The following is a 14338-nucleotide window of genomic DNA, read 5'->3' as shown; positions in this document are numbered from 1 at the left end:
CTCATTATCAAAGGCACAGTCAACTTGCTACAAAAACTTCCTGCAAAATAAAGCAATCCCAGTGTCAGGTGAGTGGTAATGGTCTGTGTCCAGGGAAAGATGATCTGTCAGCCGTCTTCTCTGCCTCTCGTAGATTTATGTATGCTCACGTCTGTGTGATTAAATATGCGTGCAAGTATCGACGTCTGCATGTATGAGAATGCACAGTTGTGTCTGTGTGTGTCTGCATGTGTGTTATCTACGTGTAAATACTTATAGGTATGGACGCTGAAGAGAACAATGTTGATGTCTGTCTATGTGTATCTTAGGATGTGTATATGAAGCGTGCATGTATGCATGACTCTGTACTATTTCTGGATGTGGTATATTCCTGTCTGTGTACACGTGTATGGGGGTACTTATTGGCATGTACGAGAAAAGGGCTGGGTGGGGAAGAGCTCCCCTATCCTTCTCTTTGATGGAGCAGTTCAGCATGACTGTGGAGGCCACTCCAATCCTCTTCTCTCCAGAGAGAGAAGCCTTGATATTACTAAATAGCCCAAGGTCTGGTTCTTTGGGAAGTGATGCTCTTGACTCAGTTCCCCACTTCCCCCAGACACCAGCCCTAAATGTAGTTGACAGACCCCAGAGCTAGGGAAGATGTCCAGGAAGGTAACAGAGGGAGAGAGTTAAAATGCTGGAGGCAAGACCCTGGAGGAATTGGGAGAAGAAGATCAAGGATCTTTTCTGGGCTTTCGTATATAAATAATTTACAGTGGAAAAGTGAGCTGGCCTCTTGCGCAGGAGGTAAATGCAGACAATGAAATAATGGTGAGTAAAGTGATCTGCTCCCAGCCCAGGCTCATCCCTGATTGAATTGAGACTAGACTGGAGCAGAGGAAATAAAACTGGCAAGTGGGGGTAGGTTATCAGAGCTGACCTGGACATTCTCTGCTTTCTGGAAGAGCTCTCACCTTCCAGCCCTGGGGAAAATCACCTGATGGTGCCACCACTGATTCTGGAAAGTAGGGAAGAAAGGAGAAAATTAGCAATGCCTGCAATCAGAACTATATATTGTTCTTTGAAAACCTCCTGACCACAGCAGATTTTACTACAATTGGCAGCTTCCTGCCACTCCAACTTCCAATCAGCACCGTGTGACCTGGCATGACCTTAGCACCCATTCCAGGTCACCTTTGCGCCTTTCAGATTATTCTCAAGGTAGGGAGGAGTTGCTATGAAACCCCAGGGTCAGGCTGTCTGCTTTTAAAATCATCCAAGAGTCTCACTCAAACAGACCTTTTATGATTACTCATTGATTTCTCATTGTATGCAATTAAGAATAGAGATAGAAAACAAAATAAAAATTATCCATGAGGATACAACTTGGAATAACCAACATTTAACTTTTTTTTTTTTTTAATTTTTTGTGAGGAAGATCAGCCCTGAGCTAACATCCATGCCAATCCTCCTCTTTTTGCTGAGGAAGACTGGCCCGGGGCTAGCATCTGTGCCCATCTTCTTCCACTTTATATGGGACGCCGCCACAGCATGGCCTGACAAGCGGTGCATCGGGTGCCCGCCTGGGATCCGAACCCCGGCCACCAGCAGCGGAGCACGCTCACTTAACTGCTACGCCACGGGGCTGGCCCCTAACATTTTAATTTATATCTTCCCAGGCCTTTTTTTCTTTCTGTGTATATAGCTATCTATCCACATGTACATATATGTCTACAAGTTGTTTTATAACTTATTTTTTCACTTATTAATATGTCTTAATTATCTCTTCATGTCAATAGAAATCTACGCCATCATTTTAAATGGCTGCTAAATATTTCATTGCATAGGCATACCATAATTTATTTAACCAATCTTCATTTGTTAGGTATTTAGGTTTTTCTTTTTCTTTATTTTTATTCCAAATTTTAATATTTGAGATAGTATGGGCCGGCCCCATGGCTTAGCGGTTAAGTGTGCGTGCTCCGCTGCTGGCGGCCCGGGGTTCGGATCCCGGGCGTGCACCGACTCACTGCTTCTCTGGCCATGCTGAGGCCGTGTCCCACGTACAGCAACTAGAAGGATGTGCAACTATGACGTACAACTATCTACTGGGGCTTTGGGGGGAAAAAAAATAAATAAAATTATAATATTTGAGATAGTGATAATCAATGAGTTTTTTTACAAAAAGTCTCTCATAGTCCCTTAGGTGGTACTGGTGGCAAAGGTGACATTAAATGCAAAGAGCTTGACCTTGGGGTTTCATCTCTCCCTCCCCACCTTGAGAATAATCTGAGGAAGTCCAAATGTGCCCTGGGATGGGTGGTAAAATCATGCAGGACCAGCTCTGCTGGCTGGGAGCTGACAGTCACCAAGAAATCTGTGGGTTTGGAGTGCTTTCTGAGTGATCTATGTAACCTGATTACAGGCAATCCTAACTTTCTTTGGGAGGCAGCCTTCCTGCCCAGGTTCCAGACTCAATGGCAGCATCATTGAGGACCTACAGGGATCAACCACTCTCTGCCCTCAGCCTTTCCAGACAGCAGACAGGGGCAGACAGAGAGCAGAGACTTCCAGCAGACTTGCTCAGTCTCAGCAGAGTTGGGTGTAAGGGGTTTCTTCTGTACTGCATCACGCGCTCTGGTTTTTATTTCTACCTGGATCTCCTAAAAGTTTGTTTTGCCTGCTTCTGCTCCCAAGTTAGAGTTCTTTACAATCAATTCTGTTTAATCAGTTGACTCATTCATCTATTCTATATACATTTGTTGAACACTATGTGCCGTTCACTTGGGGACGTGAAGATAAGTAAAACCCAGTCCTTGGGCTTCAGGTATTTCCTGAACAGAACTGGAGGCAGAGAGATGAAGCCGGAACCACAGCTCTCACTCTTTTAGAGCCCGGTGAATACCTCCTGTCTCCATAAATCCTCCCAGGCAGGGGGGGCTTCCCCACATTGACTCCTGCATCTCAGCCATTACAGCCCTTATATAGGACTGTCTGCACTTGAGACTGAGAGCCCCTCAAAGGGCTGGATTCTACTTACCCCCGTGTGCCCAATACTTGACCCAGCGTCAGACACACGGCACAGAAAGCACTTAATGAGTATTGCATAGGAAAACACAATGTGGTAACCACTGCCAACCAACCTTCGTCCCACTGGATCGCCATTTCAGTCATCTGCACTGATGACCAGTCCCCTCCACTCCTGCCAAGGGTCTCGGCTAAGCCTGAAGGCTCTGAAGCCAGAGTGTGTGGGTTCAAATCCCTTCTCCTCCACTTACTAGTGTGATCCTGGGTTAGTCACCTAACAGATCTGTGCCTCAGTGTCCTCATTTGTGAAATGGGAGTAAAAATAGGACCTATCTCCTCATAAGGTATGGTGAGGATTATTTGGTTAAATATTGTAAAGCACCAAGAACAGGAGTGGGCACGTTGTAAGCTCTCAAAAATGGCCAGCTGTGACTATTACCATGATTATTACTTCAAATGGGAAGAATGTTCCCTGAGTGAGCCTTTCAGTCAACCTTGAAGGCTTGGATTCTTGTGATTGTATCTCTTTTGACTCTTTAAAAGTAGCTCTGCTCTTTTGAGTTCCTCTCTCCCTCTCTCCAGAGACCTGGACCATGCCTTCCTGGAAGCTATTAAATATAGCACGACCTGTGCTGCCCATTACCCAATGCAGAGCACCTGGCCCCATTACTCTTCTGCATCAGATAGAGTTCTTTGTCTCTCTCAAACACGTCTCAGGGATTAAAGGACAGTCTTTGTCTTCCCACTTTTGTATAATGGGAATCTGACCATTGGCTCCAAGATCACCTTTATAATTTTTCCCAGGACCCTGGAAACTTCATTCATGCTAATATGGTATTGGTGGCCTACAGTGATGTTTGGAGTTTCTGAAGTGGGCACATAGACTCCCGGGCACGTTGCCACATTGTCTCCCATCAAAAGTAAATGACCTAGGGTCGGCCCCGTGGCTTAGTGGTTAAGTGCGCGTGCTCCGCTGCTGGCGGCCTGGGTTCGGATCCCGGTCGTGCGCCGACGCACCGCTTTTCTGGCCATGCTGAGGCTGCGTCCCACATATAGCAACTAGAAGGATGTGCAGCTATGACATACAACTATCTACTGAGGCTTTGAGGGGAAAAATAAATAAATAAATAAAATTATAAAAAAAAAAAAAAAGTAAATGACCTGGGCTGGCCCCGTGGCTTAGCAGTTAAGTGCGTGCGCTCCACTACTGGCAGCCCGGGTTTGGATCCCGGGCGCGCACCGACGCACCGCTTCTCTGGCCATGCTGAGGCCATGTTGCACATACAGCAACTAGAAGGATGCACAACTATGACATACAGCTATCTACTGGGGCTTTGGGGGAAAAAATAATAATAATAAAAATAAAAAAGTAAATGACTTGTGTTCTGGGTTGTACGTCTAGGCTTGGGAATGCACTGCACGGAATTATTCGCATTCTCAGAATTCTTTGTGATCTATAGTACACTTTTTAGTGGGGGCTTCTCTAGAGTTAGGAAAACTATATGAAGCTCGGGCAAGGCAAGTCTTTGACAACATGTGAAGGAGGTGAAGTCTATCCCCAGTACTCGCATCTGTCCATTCAAGCCCAGCCTATTGATTTATTCGGTAAATATTCCTTGAGTGACTACTATGCGCCAGGCAGTGTCCAGTGTTGGGATAGTGAAAAGTCCAACCTGGCCATTGGAGCTCACAGTCAACCAGGGATACAGGTAATAAACGATCATATAATACAGTGCCTTATGTGCTGTGATGAGGGAAGCACAAGGAGCTATGGGGATCCATGACAGGGCCATCAAAGTCAGACTGAGATGAGTAGGGAAGGCTTCCTGCAGGAAGTGATATCTGAACTGAAATTTGAAGGATGAATAGGAGTTAGGCAGCCAAAGGAGTGGCACAGTATGTCTAAAGGCCAGAAAGCAAGAGAGCAGGGAATGATGAAGGGCATGAAAGATATCGAGTGTTACAGGATTATAGCATTACAAAGGCAGGAGTTGGGCTGGCCCCGTGGCTTAGCGGTTAAGTACGCGAGCTCCACTGCTGGCGGCCCGGGTTCGGATCCTGGGCGCCCACCGACGCACCGCTTCTTTGGCCATGCTGAGGCCACGTCCCACATACAGCAACTAGAAGGATGTGCAACTATGACATACAACTATCTACTGGGGCTTTGGGGGAAAAAAATAAATAAATAAAATTTAAAAAAATAAACAAAGGCAGGAGTGATGAGAGATAAAGCTGAGGAGGTGGGCAGGGGCCAGATCATGATGGGTGTTCTGAGCCATGTTAAGGAGTTGGACTGTATTCCCTAACCACAAGTACTTGTCCCATGTCCCATTCCTCTTGATTCCCAGTTATTATGTCTGCTGATAAGGCTTAATACTCATGGGGAAGGGAGGGAGGGAGTGCATTTTAGAAGTGACCTCAGAAGAGGAAAAAAAATTTTATCTGAGAGAATGAAGCTGGAATGGTGTATTGATAGTCAGTGGGATAGTCAGTCAGTCCTGCCTAAATCCTCTCCCAGCAGCAACTTGCAAGTAGCTGCCTGCTTCAGAAACTCGGGGAACACGTACTTTTGTTTTCATTTTTTGTAAGACTCAAGTAGACCAATTTTTGCCCCATAAGACACAGAAACCATAGTCTTGTGCACCGTGTCAAGACAGAAATCAACAAGCAGCAGGAGTAGTGTAAACAGACTTAAGTGAGGTGACGTGTGAAAGGGCCTTGCACAGCAGACAGCACACAGCGGACATTAAATAAATACCTGCTGAACTTGCTGACGTCATTTCAACTAACCATCCTCAGATGCTCATTCCTGAGTGCCAGGCACGGTGTGCAGTGAATGGTGCAAAGAAGTATAGGACCGAGGAGCACGTGGTCCAGCTCAGGAGTTCAGACATCTCCACTGTCGATGCTCATGGCACACAGTATAAAAGCACATGGAAGCACACAGTGGTATTGAGGCCTGACCAATGGATGGCTGAGACAGGTAGATCTTTAGGAGCTCTCTTCTGGAGAGTTCCTGCAGGAGATAGGACATGAGGAGGGCTGGAAAGAGAGTATTTACTTAGGCAGAAAAGATGGGAGTCAAGGATGGGAAGTGGGGACGTGTTTTGTGAAGAGCTGAGAGGACTAGGCGGAAGATGGGGATGGGACCAGCGTCAGCAAAGGCTTGGGCAGAAAATGCAATCCAGCCAACCATGGCTAGGTGCTGCAGTCAACTGGACCAAGGTTTGAACCCTAGTGTCACCTCTGATAAGCTAGATGAACCTGGATAAGTTACTTACCTTCTCTAAGTCTCAGTTTTCCTCATCTTTACACTAGTAAAAACCCAACTAACATGAGGAGCAACGTGGCATAGACCCTATGCCAGAGGTTAAGAGCAAGGATTTAGGGGTCAGACAGAACTGGTTTCAGCTCACACTCAGCAAGCTACTATCCATGTGGATTTGGGTAAGTTAACTAACCTCTCCGAGGCTCATTTTCTTGTCGGTATTGGGGATTGTTGTAGTAATACCATGTCATAGATCTGTCCAGATGAACAAATGAGATAACGCAGGTAAAGGACACAATGCTTGGCACTTCCAGCATGACTGGGTACTAATTACTAGGCAATAAGGCGGGAGGAATACATCTAGGGGAGGAGGGGCTCATGAAATCAGTGCAGTGCGACTTCTCCAGTCGCTCTCCAGGCTGCAGGGTCCAAGCCTAGAGACTTCCTCCAGTCCCTGGAGGAAGGGACCTCCAGGGCCTTCCCTGGGACCTACCCAGTGGCCAAGGGCTGCCTTAAGCAAAGCATGTGATCTACCTGGAACTAAAGCAACATGGGAGCTTCTGCCAAGTGCCCCTAGAGCTGCCAGACGTTACTATTACCCTAAGAACAACACGGCCTCCAGACCGACATTTAAGGGCCACTATCTGTATTTCAATGGATAGGAGGAAGATGCTCTAATTTATCACCTAGAAAAGGGCTGAATGGGAATGCATATGCATGGGTGTGGCAGGCAGTGTGGAGAAAAAGGAGTAGAGAAAGAGGAGGTCACATCAAGATTCATTAAGATCTATTGACCGGGAGATGGCAAGAAGTCAATATTGGTTTCTAGTGGAAAGTTTTATTGTGGATCAAAATCCAAAGAGAAAAAGGATTGTCTGATGTTTTCTATCACAAGACAGCTCGTTGATGTGTAGGCTTGGCTACAATTTTGTTTTGCCTCCTAAGGCAAAGATTATAACAAGTAAATTTGAAAGCAGAAACATGTTCTTCTCCCCTGTGGGGTGGGGAGGGAGGGGGTTGCATCAGGTCCGGCTAGGTTAGAGGGGGTCTGTTGCACAGGAAATGGAACACATGACAACCGGGCCCAGGTCCCAGCCTCGGCCCCCTCCTGCTCTTCACTGCTCTGGAGCGTCCTGTTCTGGCTGCCTTCATTTCTCTACCTGCAGTTTCTACCTCCTACCTGAAAAGGATCTCTTTCATTCACATATTTGTTTATTTTTCACCCTAAATTGTTGAATGCCTTCTAATGTGCTAGTGTTGCATCAGGTTTTCACACTCTGCTGGGGAAGGCAGACACACGCAGGTAACTGTTTTTACATGCAGTAAATGTTTTTACTGCAAGTGATCACTGTTTTATTTGTGGAATGAGCATAGTGCAATAGTTAGAGGCTTAGAGGAGAAGCCTGAAGAACATTCCAAAATGCAGGGCCGACACCCACTGCCTCTCTCTGTTCTGAGTCCATCACTGGAGGGGAGAGCAAGGATCAATATGAAGAGAACATCGCCCTACCCAGAGGAGTCTGGGGGCACAGATACCCCCAGGCTCAGCAAAATATATGATTTAATTTTTTTGTGTGTATGAGGAAGATCGGCCCTGAAGATTGGCCCTGAGCTAACATCCAATGCCAATCCTCCTCTTTTTGCTGAGGAAGATTGGCCCTGGCCTAACATCTGTGCCCATCTTCCTCTACTTTATATGGGCCGCCGCCACAACATGGCTTGATAAATGCTTCGTTGCTGCGCGCCCAGGATCCGAACCTGCGAACCCTGGGCTGCTGAAGCAGAGCACGGGCACTTAACCGCTGCGCTACCAGGCCGGTCCCTATGATTTAATTTTTTAAATTTATTTAATTTTATGTCATGTAAATTGAATGTTTCAATCAATTGGTTTTCTGCAAATCTTGGCTGCATGCCTGCCTGACGCACATTTGTGTGCAGGATGTTTTCACGTATGGAACATGGGTAAAGAAAAGGTGTGCTGCCCTCAAGGAGTTTATAGTCTAACTGGAGAGTTTAAAAAGTAAGAGAGCAAACAGATGTGGTGGGAAGGGTGCTTTTCTCCTTCCCTTTTGTTCTTGGAGTTGGGTGCCTACTGGGTGGGATGACAGAGGGAGACAGACACTCTTCTAGCATGCCTGGGTACAGGCTGTGCACTGCTCAATTGGGGGGGGCATTCACATAGACAGTGGGTGACCCTACAGGAGGAGTCCTGGGCAGTGTAGAAGGTCAAATAATTTTAGAGATCCCATACCCTGAAGGCAGACTACTGTGAAGTTCTCTTTCCCTAATCCCATTCTCCACTTGCCAGGATCCAGTGCCCTCTAGAGCAGCACTGTTCAATAGAACTTTCTTCCACGATGGAGATGTTCTTTATCTGCACTGGCGCATACAGAGGTCACTAACCACATGTGCCTATTGGACGCTTGAAATGTTGCCTGTGTGACTGAGAAACTGAATTTTTAATGTTATTTAATTTTAATTAATAATTTAAATGTCACATGTGGCTGGTGGCTAGTATTGGACAGCACAGCTCTGGAGTGAAACTGCATGGAATTGACAGATAAAGGCTAACAAGAAGTAAGACCCCAGAGATGAGGGCAAAAGGAGATAAAAGGACTAAAGCACTGTTGAGGAGGCAATTCAAGCATGAAGAAATTTCTCTGGCAATCAGAGGGAGCAGATATTTAAACAGGGTCAAGAACGCCAATGCAAAAAACTAAGTGGCAGGTCACATAGTGTATGATTTCATTTATATGAAATATCCAGAATGGGTAAATCCATAGAGTCAAAAAACAGATTAGTGGCTCTCAGGAGGAAGGAGGGAATGGAGAGTGGCTGCTTACTGGGTACAGAGTTTCCCTTTGGGGAGATGAAATGTTTTGGAACTAGACAGAGGTGGTGGTTGCACACACTGAATGTACTAGATGCCACTGAATGGCGTACTTTGAAATGGTTAATTTTAAGTCATGTAAATTTTGCTTCAATTAAAGAAAAAAACCAATTAAGTGGCAGTACAGTGGGGGCTGGTAACTACTGAAAAGAACATATGAACAATCCCACATCTCTAACTCTCTTTGTATTCCCTAAAGAGATGGAATGTATGATGTACACCCAAAGCAAAGGACTTTCATACATTCTTCAGGATTCTGTATGAATCTGTGCGTGTGACAACTGACATGTAAGATCACTTGGAGCATGAACTGTCCTACAGTCCTACATGTTCCTTCTGGGATGGAGATGTATGCTAGTATGATCAAGGAATATACTTAGGAATGACCAAGGATTAGACTATGGGGTAAAAATGATGTCAACATGGCTTGGAAGAGTAAAACCGTAGCCATTCATTTGCTCTGCTTTGGTCATTTGGATTTGTTAGGAATTATAGATTTGAGGGCTTGAAAGAACCCAAAGAGATTGTTAGGCCATTCCTCTTCCTTTGGGCAGTGCCACCCTCAAGTGAAGATGACCAGAAGGCCCAGAGTGGCAATTACAGAAGTAGTAGTAGTAGCAATGGCTCCTATTTATTGAGGGCTCACTCTCTGTGCACAGCACTCTGCTAAGCATATCACACACATTCTTCTGTTTCATTGTCTCCACAACCTTAGGAAGTGCGTAGGGGATGAAGTACTTCGCAGATGAGAAAGCAGGTCCAGAGCACTCAGTCAAACCAGCAAGCATCAGAGCCAGGATTCAAACCCACAAATATCTGGCCCCAAAGCCTATGCTCGTAACTGCCACTCTACATCCGACGTACTGTATTTATGTCACTGTGTTTCCTGAGTAACAGTGGCATCCTTAATGGAAAAAGAAGTCATCACCCCTTGGCCATGTCTTATGCATTTCCTCCACCGTAACTTTGTTTAAGTCTTCTCTTTATCTCGCAGATTCCACTCATCCTTCAAGGGTCAACTCAAGCCCCCAGTCTCCTTGAAGACTTCTCTTGTCATTTTAATCAGAATGGTCTCTCCCACTCTAGATTCCTGTAGCACTTTTTTTTCTTTAATTTATTGATAGATTATTATTTTTGTGTTAAAGTATAATTTTAGTGTATAGCTCAATGGATTTTTGTATGTATATTACCTGTGTGGCCATCAGATCAAGATATCAAACATTTCTAACACTCAGAAGATTCCCTTGTGCCCCTTCCCAGTCCATAACTCCCATCAGCCTTCTATTACCATCTGTGAATTTTGCCTATTCTTAAAACCTATATAAATGGATCATATAGTATGTAGTTTTGTATCTGGCTTTTTCATCCTGTGGTATTTGTCTACGATATTCATCCACATTGTTGTTTATTAGCATTTTATTCTTTTTACTGCTATGTAGTATTCCTTTGTATGAATATACCACAATTTATTTATCCATTCCCCTGTGGATGGACATTGAGTTTGTGATGGTTAGTTTTAAGTATCAACTTGGCTAGGCTATAGTACCCAGTTATTTAATCAAACACTAATCTAGGTGTTGCTGTGAAGGTATTTTTGTAGATGTGGTAACATCTACAATCAGTCGACTTCAAGTAAAGGAGATTACCCTTGATAATGTGGGTGGGGCCTTAGCCAATCAGTTGAAGGCCTTAAGAACAAAAACTGAGGTTTCCCAGAGAAGAAATTCTGCCTCAAGACTGCAGCATTAACTCCTGCCTGTTTCCAGCCTCCTGACCTGCCCAATGGATTTCAGACATGCTAGCCTCCAAAATTACGTGGGCCAGTTTCTTAAAATAAATTTCTTAATGTATGTATGTATATATCCTATTGATTCTGTTTCTTTGGAGAACTCTGATACAGGGTTGTTTCCAGATTTTGACTGGAATAAACCTTCTGTGAATAAAGCTTCTGTGCATATTCTTATAGTGTCTTTTGATGGACATATGCATTAATTTCTCTTGGGTATATCCCTAGAAGGTGAATTCCTGTGTCATAAAGCACTTATTTTCTGAATCACATACATGACAGTTATTATTGACTGCCTAGAATAATCAGTTACATTTAAGGTGGATTGGTTAGGGCTAAAAACAACTGTAGGATTTGTTTTGTCCATATTCTTTACTTTCCATGGGAAAAAAGAGAGGCCTAGAGAGCAGTTGTCCACCCAAGGTGATAGAATTAGTTACTTAAATATTTAGTTATTGCTGGTAGAATATTTTGGGCTACAAGGTACATAAAACCCAATTCAAATTGGTTTAAACAATAAAGAAATGTATTATTTCATACAAGAAAAAGTTCACTGGTATGGGAGCTTCAGAGTTGGTTAATTCAGCAGCTCAACAGCATCATCAAAGATCCGAATTCTTTCCACTGTTCTATCCATCATCCTCAGGATGTTGGCTCTACCTCAGACTGGCCCTTGCTTAGTCACAAATTGAGCGCAGAAGTTCCAGGCATCAGGCACATCAGTGTCCAAAGGAAGAAGAGATTGTCTCTTCCTTTTATCTCTTTTGGAAGCAAGGAATCTTTCTCAAAAACCCTCCAACACATTTCCCTCCTCATCTCTTGTCATGTGGGTCATATAGCCACCCTCACGTGAATTACTGTTAAGGGGAATCACACTCTCATGACAGAATAAATCAAGATTTATTCCTGGGTCTTTTTCCTTCTGGAGTCATGTGGGAGACAGGTGGATATTTGGACACAACCAGGGTTCTGCCAGCACTGGAAGAAGAGGGAATGGATATTGTGGAGGTGAGGAATAGAGTTTACAACATTAGCATGCCCAGCTAGCTTAAAACCTACTTGAGGACAAAAACTGTTTTGCATTTTCTTGACTCTTCCACAATACCCATGAAGACAGTCAGAGGGCCTCTAAGGCTTTCTCTGCTAGCAGAGGACAGATTTTATTTTAAATTCATGTCCAGCCTTACATTCATAGAGTAAATAAATTGCATATTCACTCAACTTGAAAGGTTCTAGAGATAGTTTGGTTCATGTTTCTTGTATTTGGGGTTTCTTGAGTTTCTTGAATCTATGGGTTTATAGTTTTCAACAAATTGGAAATTTTTCATCCATTATATCCTTCAAATAGGTTTTTTGTGCTCCCTCCCTTTCAAGGACTGTAATTATACATATATTAGGCTGCTCAAAGCCGTCCCAGTGCTCACTGATACTCTTTTTCATTTATTTTTTTATTTTTATTCTTTTTCTCTCTCTCTTTCTTTTTGGATAGTTTTGTTTGTTTTGCTGTTTCTTCAAGTTCACAATATTTTCTTCTGTAATGTCTAATAATCTGCTGTTATTCCCATCCAGTATATTTTTCATCTCAGATAGTATAGTTTTCATTCCTGGAAGTTTGATTTGGGTGTTTTTTATATCTTCTCTTTCTTCACTTAGCTTTGTGAATATGTGGAATACAGTTATAATAATGTCTTAATGTCCTTCTCTGCTAAGTCTAACATCAGTGTCAGTTTTGATTGATTGATTATTCTCTTCTTTATGGGCTGTGTTTTTCTGCTTCTTCATGTGCCTGGAAATCTTTGATTGGATTCTAGACATTGTGAATTTTACCTTGTTGGTGCTGGATACTTTTGTAGTCCTACACCTGGTGATGCCATGCCATCATCTAAGGCTTTTCTCATTGTCTAGAAGCTTATGTTTACCTTCTTTTTAGTAACTCTGCTGGGAATCTACCTTGGAAACCACAGTAGTTTGTACACTTGAGTATTTATATAAAACCAGCAGTGCCTTATTGCTCTAACAACTTGTAGGCGTGGAAAAAAAATTGTTTTCTTTCTGCCCTCCTAGGTTTTTGGCTTGGGCTCTGAAACAAAAGACATGTTAACAAGATAAAACGTACACATTTATTTAACATAAGTTTTATGTGACACGAGAGCCTTTATAAGGAAATGATGACCCAAAGAAGCAGTTAAACCTGAGCATTTTTATGCTAGGTTTGATGAAAAGTGGAAAGTTGTGAAAAAAATGGGAAGGGACACAAGGGTATGAGCTAAGCGTAGTAAACTATGGGAATCTTAGCAAGGTCTGTTCATTCATATTCCTCTCAGCATCCCTCTGTCTTTGGATATAAGGATGCCCCTTCAGGTGTAGGAAGTGCACCTCACATGAGGATCTTATGACCTGCTTCAGGGGAGAAGGGCAGGAGAAGGTCAAAAAGATCTTCCTTCTTCTGCCATTTTCTCAAACTCTTTCCACTGAAAATATTCAATATACCAAGGTGCCATATTTTGGGGTAGTGTGTCCTGAACCCTATCAAACTCATTCCACCAGGCCCAATGAAAATTCAGAGTTTCATAGATTCTTTGCTGATTGGAGAGTGTGTGCTGCTGTCCATCTGTAGAGACAGAGAATCATGATTATTTTCTGTCCTTGTAGTTAAAACGTGCTCCCAGCTTCAGGACAGCAAGGAGCCATGGTGACTTCAAGTTGCCCCTAAAGACTCCTCTTTCTGGGCCTACACTATGCTTCTCCTGGTGGACTGGGGAGCTTTCTTCCTCTAGGGCAGCAAGACATGTCAAACAAGGGCGGAGGAGAGATAGATCGTTCCTGAAATCAGACTTCCTCTTCATGCAGCAACTTCTGCCAGGCCTAGCAGAAAAGAACATCTCAAAATTCCTCTGCAAAAAGGGGGAGAAAGAGCAAGAGAAAGTCCACTTACATTGGGAAAAAGCCACAGTTATCACTGACCAACAAAAGCTCTGCCTGGGGTAAGAGTGCAAAACTAGACCCTTTGGCTTGACCATTGAGGAAATCTCTGTAGTCTGATCTCTTGGTACACACACACAAATACACACAATACATATATAAGAATATATTGTCCATGTTATAAGAAGAGTGAGTTGGGGCCGGCCCCGTGGCTTAGTGGTTAAGTGCATGCGCTCCGCTATTGGTGTCCCGGGTTCGGATCCCGGGCGTGCACTGATGCACCGCTTCTCTGGCCATGCTGAGGCTGCGTCCCACATACAGCAACTAGAAGGATGTGCAACTATGACATACAACTATCTACTGGGGCTTTGGGGGACAAAAAAAGGAGGAGGATTGGCAATAGATGTTAGCTCAGAGCTGGTCTTCCTCAGCAAAAAAAAGAGGAGGATTAGCATGGATGTTAGCT

Source organism: Diceros bicornis, chromosome 12 (genome assembly GCF_020826845.1).
Source record: "Diceros bicornis minor isolate mBicDic1 chromosome 12, mDicBic1.mat.cur, whole genome shotgun sequence".
NCBI lineage: Eukaryota > Metazoa > Chordata > Mammalia > Perissodactyla > Rhinocerotidae > Diceros > Diceros bicornis.
This window is presented reverse-complemented; position numbering follows the sequence as displayed.